Below are 21,722 nucleotides of genomic sequence, written 5' to 3' on the forward strand. Positions count from 1 at the left end.
TCTGGATATAAGGTGATATATAAACATATACGGTTCTGGATATAAGGTGATATATAAACATATACGGTTCTGGATATAAGGTGATATATAAACATATACGGTTCTGGATAACTGGTGAGCTCGTGTATTTATGTGTTAGTAATTGTATTGTTTATCAATAATTTGTGGCTTCTTAGGGTCCCAGAAGCCTATCATACATTATCAGCTGGGGATGTACTCTTTCTTCCATAAGACTAAGAAAAGTACAATTATGGTCACCTTGACGATAGTGCTTGCCAACTTCTCTCTGCAAGCATTCAGTTTTTCAGCTTTCAGTTTCAGCTTCACTAGGCACTAATGAGATGCTAAAGAATTGTAAAAGAGATTTCACATTTGAAAGCCGTCCCTACACCCAAGGAAACATCTTGTTTCCAAACTTAGTCTGTGATGAGTAAGGCGAGGCTGAGTGTCTTCTGACAGATGTGCTCTCAGAGGAAATTTAAAGTTACCTGCTGCTTGCCTGGAAATATGCAGGGAGCTCCTTTCCTAGAAATAGAATCTGATGTCACCTCTGGAGAAAATCACTGGCTTTGAAATAGCAGTGAATTTCCTGGGTTAATATGCAACAGCTACAAAAAGAAGAGTTCTGATACCAAGGTTGCCTTAAATGGTAGAATTTACAAAGATCTCCCAGGGAGCAGTGGCTGAGCCAGAATTAGAAACCAATTACACTTGACTCCAAGATCCCTGTTAATCCACAATGGTGGGCATCGTCTTGTGGCACTGATATTCTCTACTGATAGATCACATGGGCTCCTTAGGGGAAGGGAACACATGCTTTTCATTTTAATAATACTTATTGGATATTTATAAAATATCTTCTAAGTGCCAGGCAGAGTGGTGAGCGATGATGATACACAAGATTGGCAAGGTCCCTGCTCTCCTGGACATGCCATCTTGAGAATAAGGACAGGCCAAAAGGCCAACAAATTAATAGGTTATAACACACCCAGCCAGCATCAAAAACAGCAGTGCCTTGCAAATAATATTCGCCCCACAAATTCAGGTGGGATAGGATTGAGTGGACATAGGTAGGATGCTAAGGAAGACTGATGCTCACTGAGTTCCTGCAGCACTTTTTACTTTGGCCATGGGGATGCCATCCATTCATCCTTTCAGTTGACATTTGCTGAAAACATATAGCTCACCGGACAGACACCATGAGAGGTAGTGAAGCTAAAGAGATCGATGAGAGATGAGGCCTGAATCTCTCAGAGGGTCCAGCTGTCTCTCCCATGTACTGTCAGACAATTTTGGTGGTTGTTCTTGTCATGCAACTAACAATACCTAAGAGTTAGCTTCAACTCACATGCAAATGCCATTCATTTATGGCACAAATAAGAAAAATAAATGCAAATCTAGGTCACATTCTGTCCTCACAAACTTCTTGGTGGCATCACAAGAAGAAAAGAAACTCACATTGATCTGACATTTAGAATTAAGGGAGTTCAGCAGAAGTGAAAGAATCAGGACTCTGTTGGCAAGGGGAGGAAGCTGCTGGGCATGGAATCTTGATTCCCTATCGTGCTGGAAGAAATCCTGCTGTAGGAATGTTTTATTTACCTTTCTAAGAGGGTCTGCATCACTAACCTATGTGCTTCCCTTTAAGCAAATGTTTAGAAACATCAGGGGCTCCTCCTTCTTGGACCAAGATCAGGGAACATCAGGCCTAGTGTTCCCTGAGCAGCCACTCTGCCCCAGCTCCGGCATCTCGGAAGCCCATCTTCCACTCTGTATCTTGGAAGTTCATTTCAGTTCATAAATCCACAAGTGCATAAAACCGGAAGGCTTTCCATCTACCCCACTCTGCTCAAGACTTCAAGTGAATTTTTTTTTTTTTTTTTTTTTTTTTGAGACGGAGTCTTGCTCTGTCACCCAGGCTGGAGTGCAGTGGCGCGATCTCGGCTCACTGCAAGCTCCGCCTCCGTGAATTTTTAAGACATGAGGGTAACAGGTCAATACTTCAAAACCACCTAGCTTACTCCTTATGTTGCAACTCATCCTGCCCATCTTTGGAGATAAAAAAACAAGTAAGTGATAGAAAGATTATTTATATTCCTGGAAGACAAAACTCAAAAACAAATAAAACTTAAAACCCGGCACTTAAAAAAATTATAAAGTGGTCCCAGAATACATGTAGCTCCCAATCTGTCGACTCTTCAGAATTAAAAAATGTACCAGTGTAAAATTTTTTATGCCCTCTGGAGTTAAGCTCATAACAAAATTGGCCATACTGTCAATGGAAGAAAGAATTTGACTTTTAAAACCACATTCCAAGATTCCAAAAAATCAAATAATACACTTGATCTAAATTAATTGTGGGCATCTCATTTCTTATAATGATGTTGATGGCGATGATGACTATAGTTATTGATATTAATTTTTACCTTGTGCCAATCACTGTGCTCAGCACTTCCTCCACACATCTCACTTGACCTTTCAAATCATTCTACGGGTCAGACTCTAACGTGATCTTCATTTCACAGATCAGAGAGATTACTAAAATAAAGCCACTCAAAATGTTCTGGAGGTCAGAAGTCTGAAGTCAGCCCCATTGGACTAAAATAAAGCAGTCTGCAGTCACGTTCCCTTTGGAGGATCTATGGGAGAATCTCTTTCCTTTCCTTTCCATGCTTCTAGAGGCTGCGTAGATTCCTTGGCCCATGGACGCTTTCTCTGTCTTCAAAGCCAGCAAAGTCAGCAGGAGTCTTTCTCATGCTGTCATCTTTCTTGTTCTGCCTCCTGTGTCCACTTAAAAGCACTTCTGTGATTACATTCAACCCATCTGAGTAATGCAGGATAATTTCTGCATCTCCATTGTATTAGTCCATTTTCACGCTGCTGATAATGACATACCCAAGACTGGGCAACGTACAAAGGAAAGAAGTTTAATGGAGATCTCACAGTTCCACGTGGTTGGGGAAGCTTCACTATTATGGTGGAAGGCAAGGAGGAACAAGTCATATCTTATGTGGATGGCAGCAGGAAAAAAGAGAGCTTGTATAGGGCAACTCTCGTTTTTTTCTTAAACCGTCATATCTCCAGCACAGGAAGAGAGCATGGGAAAGACCCACATCCACGATTCAATTACCTCCCACCACATTCCTCCCACAACATGTGGGAATTATGGAAGTTACAACTCAAGATGAGATTTGGGTGGGGACACAGCCAAACCATATCATCCATGTCTGCTGATTAGCAACCTTAATTCAATCTGCATCCTTAGTTTCTCCATGCAAACTAACAAATTCATAGGCTATGGAGATTAGGACATGGAAATATTCGGGATGGGGTGGGGGTGGCATTACTTTGCATGTCACAAGCAGAGAACAACTGAGAGCTTCTATGATTCCAGATGAGCATGAAGAATGAAGGAGGAGTCAGGTATCTCCAGAATTGGAAAGAGTGCAAATATGTCCACCTGGGCTTCCAGGCTAATTGCCAACACCTTGCAGGGAGCTCACACACACACTTTTCAAAGAATAGGTCAAGGCTTCATCAAATGTCAGCTAGTGTCAACTCTTGAGTTAGGAAAAACTTAACTTCCTGCAACCCTTGCTGTCTTCGTTGTAAAAAAAAAAAACCTCTTTACTGGAAAGAATAGTGTTCTAAGATGGGACCAAAACAGTGGGAACCATCAGCACTTACAAACAGCTACCCTGGAAGGCTGGCCTGTCTTCTCGGCCATTTCTGTGGCCATATTTAATCCACTGATCAGATGACTACTGGTCAGTCTTGCTTCAGAATGTCCATGTCCTATGTTACATGTCAGTGCAATTGTCAAGATGTCAAGAGAGAGAATTTGACAGCCTCCACAGATGTGACTAACAGCACCTTATAAAGTCGAGTAAAAGAAGCCCAGTTATGGCTGAACACCACTCAGTCATGACCCCTAGTGAGCACTGAAGGGGAAAGGATGCTTACTTATGTCTTCAATTCACTTTGGAAATACTGTCCTGGTTTAGTTAACTGACCCTCGTGGACTGTTATCCAAGGAACCAAAGGAATGCTTGTTAAGAGCAGAGGGGAAAAAAAAGCATACTGTCTTACATTTTTATTCTGTTTTGCACATTACGAATGAACAAGGTGATGTCCTTATTCATTCACCTGGACATCTAGTGTCAGACATTGCTTGGTGACATCAACATTTATTAATTGACTGATGTGACTATTGAATTGTGTTCTTATAATAATCTCATGAAGTTGGCTGAGCAATTACTATCATGCTGTCTTAAGAGGGCTTTGCCATTCGGAGTGATTGACTTGCTGGAGGTCCCAGAGTTAGTGGCCAGAACAGGAACCATGGTCCCTGTATTAGAGACAGTGGTGGTGAAGAGCATGGGCCTTAGAGCCAGATCTCCTGAGTGCAAATCCCAGGTCTACCATATGTTACCTGTGTGATCTTAGGCAAAGTGTTTAGGCATTCCATTTTTCAGTGTCCTCATGTATAATCTGAGGATAATAATGTCACCTATCTCATTTTTAAGGGGATTAATGAACTAATATATGTATGGTACATAGAACTATGCCTATATGCAATATAAATATGAAATCTTCTTATTCTCCAGCATCTTTTATCCTGCATAATATGACCTCTTTACAGAGATTGGGCATGGTGAAGTGAGCATTTAATATTCTTTCCTTATATACGTTTCCTTCTGTTTCTCTTTGCGAACAACTCCTCTGATACCCCATGGCTTCTGAAGGGCTGGATTCCAGGGTGGCCATAGATGAAACATGGCCAGCCAGCACTCCATCTTCCTGGCCAAAGTGAGTAGTTCAGAAATGGACATATCCAAGTTTTACCACTGTGATCTGAGAGACCAACCTAGACACCCCCTTATCAACAAAGATGACCCTAACGTTAATGAAACAAGTTACCTATGTTTCCACGGCTCAGGGCTTGGCTGGCCTGGCAACTTCCTAAATTCCTAGGGCTCCAAAAAAGACCACACTATCACTAAACTCCCTAACTGTAGGAGCTGTCAGGCAAATTAAATCAGTGTTGTACTTAACTCTGATTTATAAACCAGACCTCTACAACTCTGATTGGACAGAGGACTGGCCTTGCAGACATTATTTTCCAGTAAGCAACTGCAGACTTTAAACTGGTTTATAGAGGCTGCGCATAAACTGTCATCAAGCCCTATAGTTTACCTTTTGATGTAAAAAGCCAAATTCCACATCATTTGAATGCTAAAACCCCTCTCCAAAGTGAACATGGGATATATGTAACATATATGCTTACCCATTGTGTGTGCACTCAGTTCCCTGCATAAATATGTGTAGCTTTTCGCTTTTCCTGGAAACCTTCTGTATATATACGACTCCATTGTGTGAGGTATAAAAGCCAACCGACCCCTTCCCTCTTCTGAGAGAGAGCACCTTTAGCACACGCTAGAGATATTTCTTCCTGATTTGCAAACTGATATCACCAATAAAACTCTGATTTCTACTATTTAGCCATCCTGGTGGTCTTTGGAGAACACCATGCAAAAACTTTGGTAGAATTACGCTAAAATTCTTAGGGAATGGGGTGCTTTCTTAAAGCAGGGCTTTCTAACCTGAGAGGAGGCAAGCTCAGGACTGCCAGGGCTATCATCAGAAGAGATGTAGCCCAATGGTGATCCTCATAAATGTAAAGCAGACACAAAAGATGAAAGGAGATGAAAACCTGGGCACGTTGTGCATACCCAAGTGAGTGAGGCTAGGGTGGAGATGAGCTGACATAGGGTTTGGCCAGAAGAGGGAAGAGAAAAGCCCATGACAGTATTTAATAAGAAAGGAGGAAAGCTGGGAGGCTTGCCGGTTTAGAGTGCCACATAAAAGGATGTCTGTGTGCAAGAACATCACTGGAAAATCGGTACTTTGGAGATGACAAAAAGAAAAATGAATGAATTAATTCACAGTGAAATCATAAAATATTCCATAGTAACAAAAGGCTAAAAATGTAGTCTAGAATTCCAATATACAACGTAAGAAACACAGTTCATAAAACTGTATTCTATGTTGGAAATTTGCTAACAGAGTTTAAGCACTCCTAACCACGCACACAGAAAAGAAAAATTTAAAAGGAAGGAAAGTAACTGTAAATATATTTGAGGTAGATGAACCAATTTTCTATTTCTGGGAAGCCAACAAGCACTATGTTTGCATCATGATGGCAATGAGGCCTAGATTTGTACCAGTTAATTTATTAGAGTTAAACAAGCAAACAAACCCATATCTTTTTCTTTCCACTGGCATCTGGAGTCATATTTTCAGAAGTTTCTTTAGGTTCTAAGCAGCAGCTTATGAGAATGGCTTATTTTGGTCAGTAAAGCATTTACATATGCATCAATAATTCATTCATAATTGCTGGCTGAAATTGAAAAGTTTGCAGATGTCAATGAAAGGCTCTATTTCCAACTCGTCTTGAAAAATCAGGAGCTCTAGAATGCTAAGTGAAATAAGCCAGTCATACAACAAGACATACTGCACAGATTCCACTTATATTCAAGGAATATCGAAAATAGTCAAATTCACAGAAGCGGAGAGCATAATGGTGGTTGCCAGGTACTGGGGAGAGGAGAAAATGTGGAGCTGCTATTCAGTGGGTGCAAAGCTTTAGTTATACCAGATGAAGGAGCTCTAGAGATCTGCTATACAACATTGTGCCTGCAGGTATATTGTATACCTTTAAAAATTAAGAAGATACATCTTATGTCAAATGTTGTTACCGCAATTTAAAATACACACACACACAGACACTGGTGTCAACATCCTGCAGTGAGTGCTGGCTGCCCCTAGGGATGGACGTTCTAATCCCAGCTAGGCACACACCCTACATTGCCAATTAAATAACATCAGATCTGCTTCTCTGATTGATGTTACCTGTCCTGTCCCTGCAGAGATTTTTGCTTTTAACTGCTGCTTATTTATTTTCACTAGCACCTCGTAAGACTCTCTGTGTATATAATGGTCTTGACAATTTCGCCTATCGCATAATTGTTAAATGTATTTACATGTAGTGAATAGCATTATTGTAATTTATCACTAGTGAGAATCTAGATTTTATATATAAGAGTTGTTTAGAGTATGGAGTAACTATAATGTCTTCATAACACTGGTGAGAGTTGGGAGCTCAACATCCCGGGTTGTTCAGGACAAAGGCTTTTATACCCATGGATTCCAAATAGCTTTCCCCATAGTAGAATGAATTCAAAGTCCAATAAAGGAGTGTATTCTGTTGAATCATCCTATTATATTTAAGGGATTACTCCTGCACCAAGCTTGCCTCCATGAACCATGTGAGCCTGGCTTGATGATCAATTGCTTGGCTCCTCTTTGGAGGTATTCACTAGAGTGTAAGTTTTAAAATTCAACTTCTCTTTGCTGTGGGCAGCATTAGCATGCTTCTGCCAAGTGTTTTCAACATAGTTCTTTAAATAAATATTCTTCAACAAAAATTTGGAAAATGTGAATCCTATAGACCTTTTCTTTTTCTTTTTCCTTTGAAGAATTTCCTGTGCAAACCCTGAACACTTAAGCTTGTTGTTTCAGTGTTTGTGCCAATGGCACATAATTAAAAATGCTTCTATGAGCAGCAGGCTCTGCATTAGCAGTGATCCAAAGGATGCAAGAAGCACATTGGTACCATATGTCAGGCTTTACCAAGGCAAACAGGTCTTGATCCCTTTTGTGGCAATCACTTAATGAATTAGGAGTGCCCGGATCATTTTCTAAGCTAGCATGTGCTGATGATGTCTTTTAATCTCCAAAAGTCAGGGATAAAATGATAAAAATAAAGGAGCTCATGAGATGTGTCAGTAGCTGGTCAAGATAGAATAACAGGGACTAAATGTAACCATTTACTTGAAATAACTAAAGAAATGGTTAAAATAAAATAAAATAAAACAACTGCTTTCAGTCATTGGGCATTAGATGGTACAGTATATTAATCCCTGTGTTAAGGAAAGCAAATTAATTGAGTCCTATCATTGTTCCAGCTTATTTCCTGGAGAACATTACCAAGGCACAACTCAGAGAGGGGAATCCAAGCAGAGCCCAGTAGTTTTCAGATTTGAGAAGATAGACATGGAAATCCAAAGAGACCAAGGCAGCTGGAGCTCATAGGATGCCGTAGACAAAAGAGGTGGTTTTTGTTTGTTTGTTTCTGTTTTTGTTTTACAGGGAGAGAGGAGACATTTCTCATTCCCACAGAGAGTTCCTTTCAAGTCTTCAGCTAAGTGCTGATCAATGTATGAATGCAGAGAAATGGTCCGAGCTGTGGGAAGGACCGAAGGGTGAGAGGGAAGCGTGGATGAAGAGAGGCTGGTCAATGAGTACAAAAATACAATTAGAAAGAATATATGATTTAGTATTTAATAGAGTACGGGGACTATAGTTTACAATAATTTCTTGTGTAGTTCAAAATAACTAGAAAAATGGGAATATTCCTAATGTAAGGAAAGAAACTGTTAGAGGTAATAGACATCCTAATTACCCTGACTGGATCATTACACATTGTGTGCCTATATCAAAACATCACATGTACCCCCCAAATATGTTCAACTATTATGCATCAATTAAAAACTGGGAATGACAGTTCATATCTTATAGAGTTAGTATAAGAACTTAAATAAAATAATGGAGACTAGTATATTAAAAAAGGGAGAGATGCAGGGGGAAATATTATTCTCACACAGCGTCAGAAATGGTTTGTGTTTCCACCAATGAAAATGGAGAAACTGAATACTAAATGGAGCATCAGGTTGAGTATTAAGAAGGATAGTGCATTCATAATGGTACCAAATTAACACTAAGCTAAAGTAAGCCTGGGTCCTTACTAACAAAGCTTAAAAGCAAGTATTTAAAAGGCCAAATTGTCTCATAGCAAAGTGCATGAATATTTATGCAATAAGAAAATCCCACAACATAATGTGACTTTTACACGGTCTGGCAGAAAGAATGACACCAATGATCAGGCAAAGGTACTAAAACAGTTATCATTAATAGGGCTCATATGTTTGAGAAGATAATGATTTAGTAGACACATGAAAGGAATTTTTAAAAGACACAAAACAAACCTTTAGAGAAGAATATTACAACGACTAAGAAGAAAATGACATTGGATGGGATTAACAGCAGAATAGCTATTACAAAATCAAAGATTAGTAAACTTGAGGACATAGCAACAAGAAATATTTCAAATGAAGCACAGAGAGAAAAAACAGCTGGGAAAAATAAAGCAGCAGATAATAAAATCAACAATATTAGATTCACAATTCATCCCATTCTGAAAAGTCCTAAAAAGGGGAATAATATTGCTACATTCAGGGAAGTAGTCACATTGAAGAAACATTCTTTTAAAAAAATAAACCCTACTTGAAAGATCTTCATAATCAACAAATGGACCAACAACAGCTTTGGTGGTTCTGAAACCCTGGAAAAAAAAACCTCAGTACTACATCTAACTTAAATACTGCCCTAAATTTTTGGTAAATTCTACAATGTTTTTCACTTTAGTCAATAACCATTTGCTGCTGAAGAGAGAAGGAAAGTAATGAGGTTAAGAAGTGGCATGCAGGAGTCTGTCATGTATCTGTGATGTTGTTTCTTTACCTTGATAGGTTATACATAGACCTGCTTTTATATTCTCTCACCCCTTTTCACTCTGGCTCATCAAATCCTGATTTTGTATTTTGTAGGCAGTAAACTCTTGCCCTCAAGGAAGTAAGCCTCCATCCTTTGTCCAATCCTCAAATTTAAACTGGTCAAGCCTCCCTCCTTTGTCCAATCCTCAAATTTAAACTGGTCATGATTATATCTTTCTAATTGGTTAAGAGACTGGCAGGTCACCCAGTTCTAGCAAACGAGATGCAAGGGAAAGCTTGCGGGGGCTTCTGGGCAATATTTTATTTCTGGATAACGTATGCCTTGGTAGCAAGGAGTCCTTTAACCATCTGCTTAGATCAGTATCTTGTAGCCACGAGACAACAAGTTCAACATCACAAAGCAAAAATTCTTAATATGGCAGAATGCAAAGACAGTAAGTGACATCACTGAGCTGCTGAACCATTTGGACGCCACCAATCTCTGGACTTCCTGTTGTATGAGACAATGGGATGCCATCCTTCCATATTCCACAGTCAGTGAGAGCATGGAGGGAAAGGTGACAGAGAAGCTTGTTAGTAGAAAATGCCAGGTATCTTAATGATCCTTGGTGGTCAAGTGTGGAATTGCGTGATAGGGAAGAATCCCTAAGCACCACAGACACAAGGGAAGTTTGTTTATACTGACCATCTCCTTCTTGCTGGTCTCCATCTAGTGCTTCTGAGAAAGATTGGATGCAGAGCAGGACACCTGAAAGACCCCCACCACCCCACCGCCACCCCACTTGGTAGTTCAAGTAACAAGGATTGAATGTAGGACACTAGAGTAGGTACCTGGAGTAGATAATCCACTCTTCAAGACTTGCATAGAGGCAAGTAGTAATGAGATGCTGCAAGTAACAGACACACAACACATGCCAACTTGTACTCTTCTCTTATATAAAGCAAAATTCACCTGCCACGAGAAGAGGGGCCGGAAACCTGCCTATGAATGGTTTCTAATGCTGCTTTGACAGGAAGGCTAGAATGGTACATAACCTCCCTTGGCTACATATATTAGTTGGTTCTCACACAGTTATCAAGACATACCTAAGACTGGGTAATTTATAAAGAAAAGGAGTTTAATTAGCTCACAGTTTTGTGGACTGCACAGGCCTCTGCTTCTGGGGAGGCCTCAGGAAACTTACAGTCACGGTGGAAATGCAAAGCGGAAGCAGGCACGTTTTCACATGACCCATAGAAAAGAAAGGGAGGCAGAAGGGGAAGGTGCCGTACACTCTTTTTTTTTTTTTTTTGAGGCAGAGTCTCACTCTGTCCGCGGAGGCTGGATTGCAATGGCACGATCTCGGCTCACTGCAAACTCCCCCTCCCGTGTTCACGCCATTCTCCTGCCTCAGCCTCCTGAGCAGCTGGGACTATAGGCGCCCGCTAACAAGCCCGGCTAATTTTTTGTATTTTTTAGTAGAAAGGGGGTTTCACCATGTTAGCCAGGATGGTCTCGATCTCCTGACCTCGTGATCCGCCCACCTCAGCCTCCCAAAGTGCTGGGATTACAGGCGTGAGCCACCGCGCCAGGCCACCACACACTTTTTTACAACCAGATTTTGTGAGAATTGTATCACGGACAGCACCAGGGGAATGGTGCTAAATGATTAGAAATCACCTCCATGATTCAATCACCTCCTACCAGGACCCTCCTCCAACACTGAGGATTACAATTTGATGTGAGATAGGCGTGTGGACACAGAGCCAAACCACATCACTATATGTTAAACTTCAACACAGCACAGCTGCCTATAGAGCAGCGTTTGCTCGTTGCTTTGAATGCCATTTAGGACGTGCATATGCAACTTCTTGCCTTCTAACTTTGTCATAAAATTCTTTTCAGCAACAGCAGTTCACTTTTTTATAATAGTATTTCCATAACTATTATTTCAGAAAGACTATTAAAAACAGGTATACTGTAAACACACTAGAGGAGAAAAAATAAAAATAAAAATAAAATTTCCCTAAACACCATAAAGAAAAAAGTGATTAGTGCTTTTTTCCCTCCTTGGCATTAGAAATAGTTATTGGCTCAAGAAATGGTATGTTTTAAGTCAATGGATTCCCCAGCATGTGGGCGTAATGAGAGAAATGAAAACGATGACAGCCTGGGGCTGAGTATCTGATTTCCAAGGCAGAATAGAAGCTCAAATGAAGGCATGTGCCTGTCTATCCTGTTGTGTAAAGAGAGAATGAATGAGAGACTGAGGAGCTTATGTCAAATAAAGTCTTTAGCTTCTGATGTGGATGTTGGATTCTCAGAACACCTGGCTTGTGGCTGATGGCTGCTCTACTCATCTTCCTGATTGGGTAGCTAGTCAAATTAAAAATAGCAATAATAATAACAAGGGTAGAAGAGAGTAGAGTCATGCTTGGGAATCAATCTAGTAAAAATTGGGATTGTGTAGATAATAATAGCGATGATTAAAAACCAATGCATTACAGAGTGCCCAAAATGTGCCAACTCTAAGATAGTTGCTCTAAGCAATATTTTGCGTGAATTAACTGTCTTTGCTCCCCAATAATTTTGTAAATTATTTTTTGATGTTATCATCATTTTGCAGGTGTGGAAATGAGTGCACTAAGAGTCTAGATGCACAGTTTACATTATACAGTGATGATGGGAGTGGTTGGCACTCAAACCCACCTCCTGTGGCCCAGTTCTCACACTGTAAGCATTTACATTTCTCTGCCTCAGTAAATCTCTTTTCCAGTGGAGCAGAGACTTATTTCTGAGCTCATGGGCTTGCATTGCCTTTGTCCCCTGCTAGACCTAGGTGTTTTTTTGTTTTGGTTTGGTTTTTTGAGACAGAGTCTTGCTCGGTCGCTTAGGCTGGAGTACAGTGGCACAGTCTCAGCTTACTGCAACCTCTGCCTCCTGGCTTCAAGAGACTCCCATGCCTCAGCCTCCTGAGTAGGTGGGAACACAGATGCGCACCACCACACCTGGCTAATTTTTAAATTTTTAGTAGAGATGGGGTTTTAGGGTTTTGCCATGTTGGTCAGGCTGGTCTCAAACTCCTGGCCTCAAGTGATCTACCTGCCTCTGCCTCCCAAAATGCTGGGATTACAGGCAAGAGCCACTGCACCCAGCCAAGATCTAGTTCTAATGCCAGTGCTTTGCCTGTGACATTGATTTCCAAAACCAATATAGAAAATAAGCATTTGATTTTTGTATCTAAACTATTTCTCAAGAGTTTGAGTGAGAAGGATTTAATCCCTGCCTCCCTAGTCTTAGAAGACAATGAAATCCTCCATTGAGATTTGTTTTTTTCATCATGCCCCAGAACAGTATTTCTCTGGCTTTTCCTGGCAACTCTGATGTTCCCCAACAAATAAACTTGATGTTCTGTCTGGATTTCTCAGGACTGTGGTTGAAAATCAGGAAAGCTCACCGTAATCTAGTTTAAGCAATACTGGGTAATTCATTTTGTCATGAAGCCAGGCTATGCACAAGTGGATCTGCCAAGAGAACAGACTCCCTTGGACTCTGGGATGTCAACATCACCAGACAACATTCTTCTTTCTCCTGATCTTTCTTCTATTTTGTTTCTATAATTTGATTCCATTCTCTGCACTGCAGAGATGTTCTTTCTAAGCCAAAGGAAAATTGAGTACAGGAAGCCCTGAACTCATACTGTAGCAGTACATTCTATCAGGGAGGAAGAAGGGGTCATTCCTGTCAGCTCCAGATTGGAAAATCCCAAGGAAGAACTCAGGAACCTCTGCTTAGATTATGTGTTCATCCTTCCACAAACACTGCAGCTAGGAGGATGGCTGCATGACCTCCCTGCCTTGGGCCTGAGACTGGTCAATGCACAGGGCTTGTCACTGAGGGACAGGACTGGCCCTGGATGAAATAAGCAGTGCTCCACTGCCAAGCAGCAAAATGAAATGACTGACAGAAAGTTTTAGTTATCTCCTGTGGTAAACAAAATAAGAATCCCCCCAAAGATGTACACATCCCAATACCCAGAACTTGTGAATGTGTTACATTACATGGCAAAGAGGTATTAAGGTTGAAGATGGGATTAATGTTGCTAATCAGTTGATTTTCAAATCGGGAGATTATCCTGGATTCCAGGCTGACCTGACCTGATGTAGTCAAAGGGTCTTTAAGAGTGAAGAGCAGCTACTCAGGGGGCTGAGGTGGGAGGATCCCTTGAGCCCAGGGAGTGCAGCTGTCTGTGTAATACGACATTGGCTGCACTTGGTTACTCATAAAGTGTGGACCGGGACATTTAGACACATTCACAGTTCAGGCATGTCTGACTTCAAGGAATCTAGTGGCCTTGATGAAGAAGGCAGCTCTAAGGAGCAAAATTCATATCACGGCCATGCGATGCCTCTGCAGACTTAAGGCTTGGGCCCAAGAGATTTTGGGGATCAGGTTTTTCCAAGGTCATTTGTGAGATGGGTGAGTAGGCAAACCTTCTAAATTCTCTGAGCCTTTTATTATCAGTGAAATGAGAGTAAACATACAAGCCAGTTCCACATCACAGGATTGCGGTGAGCAAAAACAAACTAACATCCCCAATGTAACCTAATTTGGCAGGAAAAGCTCAGTGAAAACATAAATAAAAACAATATTTTTCTTCAAACATAACCCTCACTTTCTGTATATTACCCATGGAAGACAAGGAACCTTTGGTCGTCTTTATTGTCTAATTTTGGAGTTGAACTGTTTGTTGTACTTGGTGTTGGACAGTGAATAAAAACATTTAAAAATATTTAAAATTCCATTTTTGGCACAAAATATAAAATTACTAGAGTCTTGTGCCCTATTATTTCTTATATGACTACTGAAAATATTTTCTAGCTAATGTATATAGAGTAATATTTTGGAGACTGATCAATAGATACTCTTAATGAAACTAAATTGTTACTGTAAAGTGTTAGTCCAACAAGTTAGTTGCCTAACATTCATTTTCTCCATAGCTGCTTTATTGATGGTACATTCCATTCTAGAACTAAATTTCAAGTGGATATTGAATTGGTTAGACTGATGCCTTTAGGCCATTACAATTTTTAAATTCCTTTTTCCATTGTGCCTTCCTGGGGTACCTAGGAATGTCTTCAGAGTCTACTCATTATCATTCCATAAATATCTATGTTAAACTTGAAGGTAATGAAGTAGGGAGGGACAACTAAGCACTATCATTTAAACTGTTTTATTACACTTGCCCCATTCCTTTTTTTTTCTTTTGAGATGGAATCTCGCTCTGTTGCCCAGGTGCAATCTCGGCTCACTGCGGCCTCCACCTCCCAAGTTCAAGCAATTCTCCTGCCTCAACCTCCCAAGTAGCTGGGATTACAGGAGCCTGCCACCACATCTGGCTAATTTTTGTATTTTTAGTAGAGATGGGGTTTCACCATGTTATCCAGGCTAGTCTCGAACCCCTGACCTCAGGTGATCCACCTGCCTTGGCCTCCCAAAGTGCTGGTATTACAGGCGTGAGCCACCACACCCGGCCTACACGTACTCCATTTTATCAGCATACATATTAATTTTTTAATGTGATGATTCATGCGCTTCGAATATTCAGCAACAAGATATGCATTCTTTTTGAAATTTTAAATTATTACCAATAAACTAATTCATGCCCTTTTATAAATGTATGAAATTATTACCATTTGAATCAAAGAAATAAAATGCAGTAAGCTGTTCTCTTTAGAAATCTTTCTATTGGCAGGTGAAATCAAACAATTACAAAATGCTTTAATAAACCATTTCACCAAATGCATACTTTTGGCAGTAAATTAGGAACATATTTTGGTATAAACATCAATTACAAAATTTTAAGTCTTTTGTTATAAAGTTGTGATTAAAAATAAAACATCCTTGTCATTATGATTTGTTTTCCTATACAGTACACATATACATATATATGTGTATACATATATGCATATTTTCTGTACATATTTCAAATTTGGTACTTTTTGTTTGTTAGACCATATGGAGCAGAGACACAAGTTTTCACTTTTATTTTTGAATATCCTCTTTCCCCTCTCTTAGCTCCCTCTTGGCTAAGGGACGGGGATTTTCCTGTGTGACTGGTCATCAACACAGAGCTGGGCGTGTGGCTCTTGGCTGACTTATCTAAAGATACAATAGAGTGGTTTCCTAGGATATCCTTCAAGTTCCTAAAGATGAGTGACTCCCAGAAACTCTTGAGATTTCGGTTGGTGAGGGTGTGTTAGTCGTTTTTATGCTACTGATAAAGACTTACCCAAGACTGGGTAATATTTTTTTTCTTTTTGAGATGGAGTCTCACTCTGTCAGCCAGGCTGGAGTGCAGTGGCACTATCTCAGCTCACTGCAACCTCTGCCTCCTGAGTTCAAGCGATTCTCCTGCCTCAGCCTCCTGAGTAGCTGGGACTACAGGCGCCCGCCATCACGCCTGGCTAATTTTTGTATTTTTAGTAGAGACGGGGTTTCACCATATTGGCCAGGCTGGTCTCAGACTCCTAACCTTGTGATCTGCCCACCTCGGTCCCCCAAAGTGCTGGGATTACAGGCATGAGCCACCGCTTTCAGCCAAGACTGGGTAATTTATAAAGAAAAAGAGGTTTAATGGATTCACAGTTCCATGTGTCTGGGGAGGCCTCACAATCATGGTGGAAGGCGAAAGGCACTTCCTACATGGTGGCAGAAAAGAGAGAATAAGAACTAAGCAAAAGGATTTACCCCTTATCAAACCATCAGATCTCATGAGACTTATTCATTACCCGGAGAACAGTATGGGGGAAACCACCCCCACGATTCAATTATCTCCCACCAGGTCCCTCCCACAACACGTAGGAATTATGGGAGCTACAATTCAAGATGAGATTTGGGTGGGGACACAGACAAATTATATCAGAGGATAACTTGTCCCTCTCGGTTTTCATACCCTGCAAGGAAGATCAGCATCAAGTACTTGCAGCTGAGATGGAAATTCTTGAAGCTTCTCTCTGCTTTTTGTTCAGTCTGTCCTGTCCTTTACAGCCATGCTCCATGACATGGAAAAAGTTTCCTCTCAGATGTTTTTTATATGCCCATCACAGGTCCAAATGCCATTTACTTTGCAGCAAGTTTATCTGTGCAGCTGACAGTCTACTGTTAGATCGTGGCAAAAGGATTCTATTTTTCCACTTTTACCAAAGCAGGCAGTTTTTGACACTTAGAAATTCCATTTCAGGTACTATAAGTAAGTACCAAATTGCTACCCATTCACTATAATTATTGCCAATTCTAAAATGCTCCCACATCTTTAGAGTTTTAGCAGATCATTTAAAAAAGGTATCAGGAGCATTATATCTTTCAAACAGGATGGAATTATAATGCATCCTTTTGCCAAATACCTCAGGCTAGGACTGTATTGCCTTATCTGCATTGGTTTTCAATCTGTTCTGGTATAAATCATATTATCTTGAGTGGTGGTCAAATTAGTTGCACTTTAAAATAATTTGGATGTATTTCCTAATCTTCAAAATGTTTTAAGAAGGGACAAAATAAAATTCAGTCATAGAACATGAAATAAGTCAATGTGTACTTCCTAATTCCATGCACTTATTAAAATGTATTGTTCTTCACATCAGTGGGATAGAGAGCATCACTAATGACCGTCCAATGCATGTCAAGAACTGTTTAAGTTTACAGAGCACTAGAGGTTATTTTTCTAATTCTGTATATTGAAATAATTTTTGGCATCAACATTTATGTGAATAAATTTTGCAAATATGAAATATATTTATCATAACAAAAAGCTTTGGTTTCTTTCTTTTTGAATTTTTGTATGGTGATGTTTCAATGTCACCTTTAAGGTCCAATGAGATGGTTACTGTCTCATTATTACATGAAGTGGTGGTGTCTGTCTTGAGTTCAGATGATGCTTTGTGGTTGTGGAGGGTGAAAGCCAAGGGCTTTTGATTAAGGTAAACAGATAATTAGTGACTTTGTTTGAAGACCAAGAGGAAGAGTGTCCTTGCCATGAGTAAAGGAAATGCCAAGGTCAAATTTGAACCAAGTAGCAATGAATACCAAAGACACGGCAATGATATCAAGGGCACGAATTTAAACTGTAAAGACCACTTCAGTGATGCCATAGAGTGTGAAGAAAACCAGGAGAGAGCAGTTCAGGAATGATTTCAACATGGTCACCTGTTGGTCATGCTGAAAGAGGAAAGTACCAACAAAAGCATAAGCCCCCAGTCTCTCATGGAAGAAAACAATAAATGACTCAAAAATGGTGGTCCAGACAGCTTCACAAGCTTCCCCACTCAAGAGAAGTCATTGGAGCCCAATAATCTTAGTGACCTCAAGGGGGCTAAGGGACTTCGAGATTGGCATGTATGCCCTGCTCTACATCTTCTTCCCGGCCATTCTGGCCTTCTTGATCAACTGTGTGGCGTTTTCCTGGAAATACAGACACAAAAGGTTTGCTATGAGTCAGCAGGGCAACGTCCCCCATTCCCACGACTGGGTCTGGCTTGGGAATGAAGTGGGACTTTTGGAGAACCGTGTTGACATTACAGTCCCATCGGAGGAGTGCACAACCATGATAGACAGGGCCTGCAGTTCAAGGAGAGGAACTTCCTTCTCGACGGCAGTTTCCAGAAGACTTTTCATAGTCAACTATTTAGACTTGTTGACTACGTCTATGAGAAAGAAATTAAAAATGAACCTATGAATTCTTCAGGCCCAAAGAGGAAGAGAGTCAAGTTCACTTCCTACATCACCATCCTCCCAGAGGACGGCAGCCCGTACACCAACTCCATCCTGTTTGACAGCGATAACATCAAGTGGGTCTGCGAAGATATGGAGCTGGGGGACTTGCATATATAAAATGTTTTCATATGGGCCTGGTATGGTGGTTCATGCCTGTAATCCCAACACTTTGGGAGACCAAGGTGGGAGGATCTTTTGAGCCCAGGAGTTTGAGACCAGCCTGGGCAATATAGTAAGACTCCATTTCTACAAAAAACTAAAACAAATTTTTTAATTTTTTGGACCACCAAGTCAGGTGTGATGGTCTAAACCTGTATTCCCAGCTACTCAGGAGGCTAAGGCAGGAGAATTGCTTGAGCCTGGGAAGCAGAGGTTGCAGTGAGTTATGATCACAGCAGTGCACTCCAGCCTGGGCGACAGAGCGAGACCCTGTCTCAAAACCAAACAAACAAACGAACAAAACTTTCTTATGTTTGAATTCTCCTACATGCTTTCTCTCTTTCAGAGAGTTGGAGCTGTGAGTTTGGTCAGCAATAGAGGGTAATTTACCACCGAATAATTTGTCAGGGGATTATTAATAAGATCTCTGGTGGCAGAGGCCTGAAAATCAAATGCAAATATGTAATAAGACAGGGTATGCTTTTAACACAGCCCACATAGGCATTGCTGAAGTATTAGGAACGGTTTTATATATGGCCTGGTACTGGCTCAGTGCTAATTCATAGAAATAAATTCAGCCAAGGGCCTTGATACCCATCTCATGACAAAGAGCTGTTTGCAATTAGAAAGAATTGGACAGATGTTTACTTCTTTGATATTGGTAAGGTACGGTGGACAGTTATTGCCCTTGGTGTGAGACTAGGCTTGTGTGAAATTGATGCCCTTATATCGAGGGTAGAAATTGAGACTATAAAGACCACCTCAGTGATCCCATAGAGCATGAAGGAAGCCAGGAGAGAGTGGTTCAGGAATGATTCCAACATGACGCACCTGTTGGCCAAGAGGAAAGTACCAAAAACAGCACAACCCCCCAGTCTCCCATGGAAGGAAATAAGAATGTAGCTGCCCTTATTTGTAATAAACACTGCTCATTGTTTTTACAGACATTTATAACAACATCTGCTTGTTGTTGGTTTCATTGTTGTTTGCTTTTTTGTTTTTTGTTCTTGTGGTTTTTTTCTGTTGTTTTTGACTTCTAGAAGTCTTTTCAAAACATGTAAAAATATTTTTATTCGTAAAAATATTATGTTTTATTTGAGGGATGCTTTCTTTACATAGAAGTTTAATTCACTGAGATTAGCCATTGCTTTATTTAGTTTTAAATTTTACTTATTTTTTAAATTTTACAATTTTATTCTTTTATTTTTGTTTAACTTTTGTTTTAGGTTTTGGGGTACTTGTGAAGGTTTTTTACACAGGTAAACATATGTCATGGGGGTTTGTTGTACATATTATTTCATCACCCAGGTATTAAGCCCAGTACCCAATAGTTATCTTTTCTTTTTTTTTTTCTTCAGACAGAGCCTCACTCTGTTGCACAGGTTGGAATGCAGTGGCGCATCTCAGCTCACTGCAACCTCCGCCTCCGGAGTTCAAGCGATTCTCCTGCCTCAGCCTCCTGAGTAACTGGGATGACAGGTGTGTGCCACCACACCCAGCTAATTTTTTTGTATTTTTAGTAGAAATGAGGTTTCACCATGTTGGCCAGGCTGGTCTTGAACTCCTGAACTCAGGTGATCTGCCCACCTTGGCCTCTCAAAGTGCTGGGATGACAGGCCTGAGCCAGGGTGCTGGCCCCAATATGTATCTTTTCTGCTCCTCTCCCTCCTCCCATTCTCGTCCCTGAAGTAGGCCCCAGTGTCTGTTGTTTCCTTCTTTGTGTTCATAAGTTCTTATGATTGAGCTCCCACTTACAACTGAGCACATGTGATATTTGGTTTTCTGATCCTGCCTTAGTTTGCTAAGAATAATAGCCTCCAGCTCTAAGAGATTAGCCATTTTATTTTAATTAATGGAATCCATATTGAATTTCAGGTTTTCTCTACTTTTCCATACTCTACTGCCTATTAATAGAAACTGAACAACTTATCCTCACTTTCTGTTTCCTTCCTTTTGTCAGTGACATCTTATGTTGGCATTGCATGAGAGATCTTACTTAACAATATTAACAACCAGTGAGAAAAGGTCAATTTTCGACATGAATTTTGCAAAGGTGGGGGAATATCTGTAAGTCACATGCAATTCCTGTATTTTGTTATCTGGTGGCTGAACATTCATTGGAAAAGTATGAAAAAAAAGTCTCAAAGAAAACACCTGTATTCATACGAGTATTTTCTGAAAAACATATTTGGCCACCCAGGCTCAAATATAAAACCAGGATTAATAAGTACAAAAAGAAAATCCCCTAGGAAACAGCTGCAGATTAAAACTGCCATTTAAAAAAATAAAAAAAAAAAGAAATGAGCAAAATGCTGTTTCAACTTAGCAGTAAGAAAATTCATCTTTTCAGTACTATAAAAGCATTCACATCCATAATCCTAGCAAAGTTGAAACTTTCACAGGACGTGTACTGAGATTGAAAAGCAACAACTATGCTCAATAAAGTCATGCAAATGAGTGGATCAGGAAAAATATGAATGAGCTCTCAAGCTCAAGAGGCAGTTGTCAAGAACACAGGGGACTGGAAAAATAATTGTCAAAAAAAAACAGAAATTACTCAAATCCCAAAAGTTTTTAAAATAGAAATTATTGTTGAAATAATAGTATTATATTGTTGATATTAAGCACATATAATATTAAGCAAATCAAGATTTTTAGAATAAGAAAATGAGACAGTATTTTAATTTATTAAGATGGGATGGCTAGAAGAGCAGATATTGGGCTAGTAAGGCCTCAGTGTGTGTTCTATTGAGACATTGGCATATTTAATAAATAGACCTGGAAGGACATAGAGGAATTACCTGGGACATTTTCATAACCACAGATGGCTGATGATTGAGCTATTCAAAACAGAAGTGTTCAGGTCATCTATTGTATTGTTATTTTTTAAATATAACTTTGATTTCAAGTTCAGGGGTACATGTGCAGGTTTGTTATTAGGTAACCTTGTGTCATGGGAGTTTGTTGTGCAGATTATTTTGTCACCCAGGTATTAAGCCTACTGTAACCCATTAGTTATTTTTCCTGATCCTCTCCCTCCTCCCACCCTCCACCCTCCAATAGGACCCAGTGTGATTGTTCCCCTCTATGGGTCCATGAGTTCTCAGCATTTAGCTCCCATTTATAAATGAGACATGCGGAAGTTGTTTATCAGCTTATTGAGCTTTTGGGTCTCA

General features: G+C 40.1%; 1 pseudogene; it reads left to right on the forward strand.

The window, feature by feature from the left end:
• The first annotated feature begins 17,493 nt into the window (after nucleotides 1-17,493).
• On the forward strand, nucleotides 17,494-18,504 carry LOC100610738 (transmembrane protein 132B-like; annotated as a pseudogene).
• Nucleotides 18,505-21,722: the final 3,218 nt, after the last annotated feature.

Source organism: Pan troglodytes, chromosome 10, assembly GCF_028858775.2.
Source record: "Pan troglodytes isolate AG18354 chromosome 10, NHGRI_mPanTro3-v2.0_pri, whole genome shotgun sequence".
NCBI classification, from domain to species: domain Eukaryota; kingdom Metazoa; phylum Chordata; class Mammalia; order Primates; family Hominidae; genus Pan; species Pan troglodytes.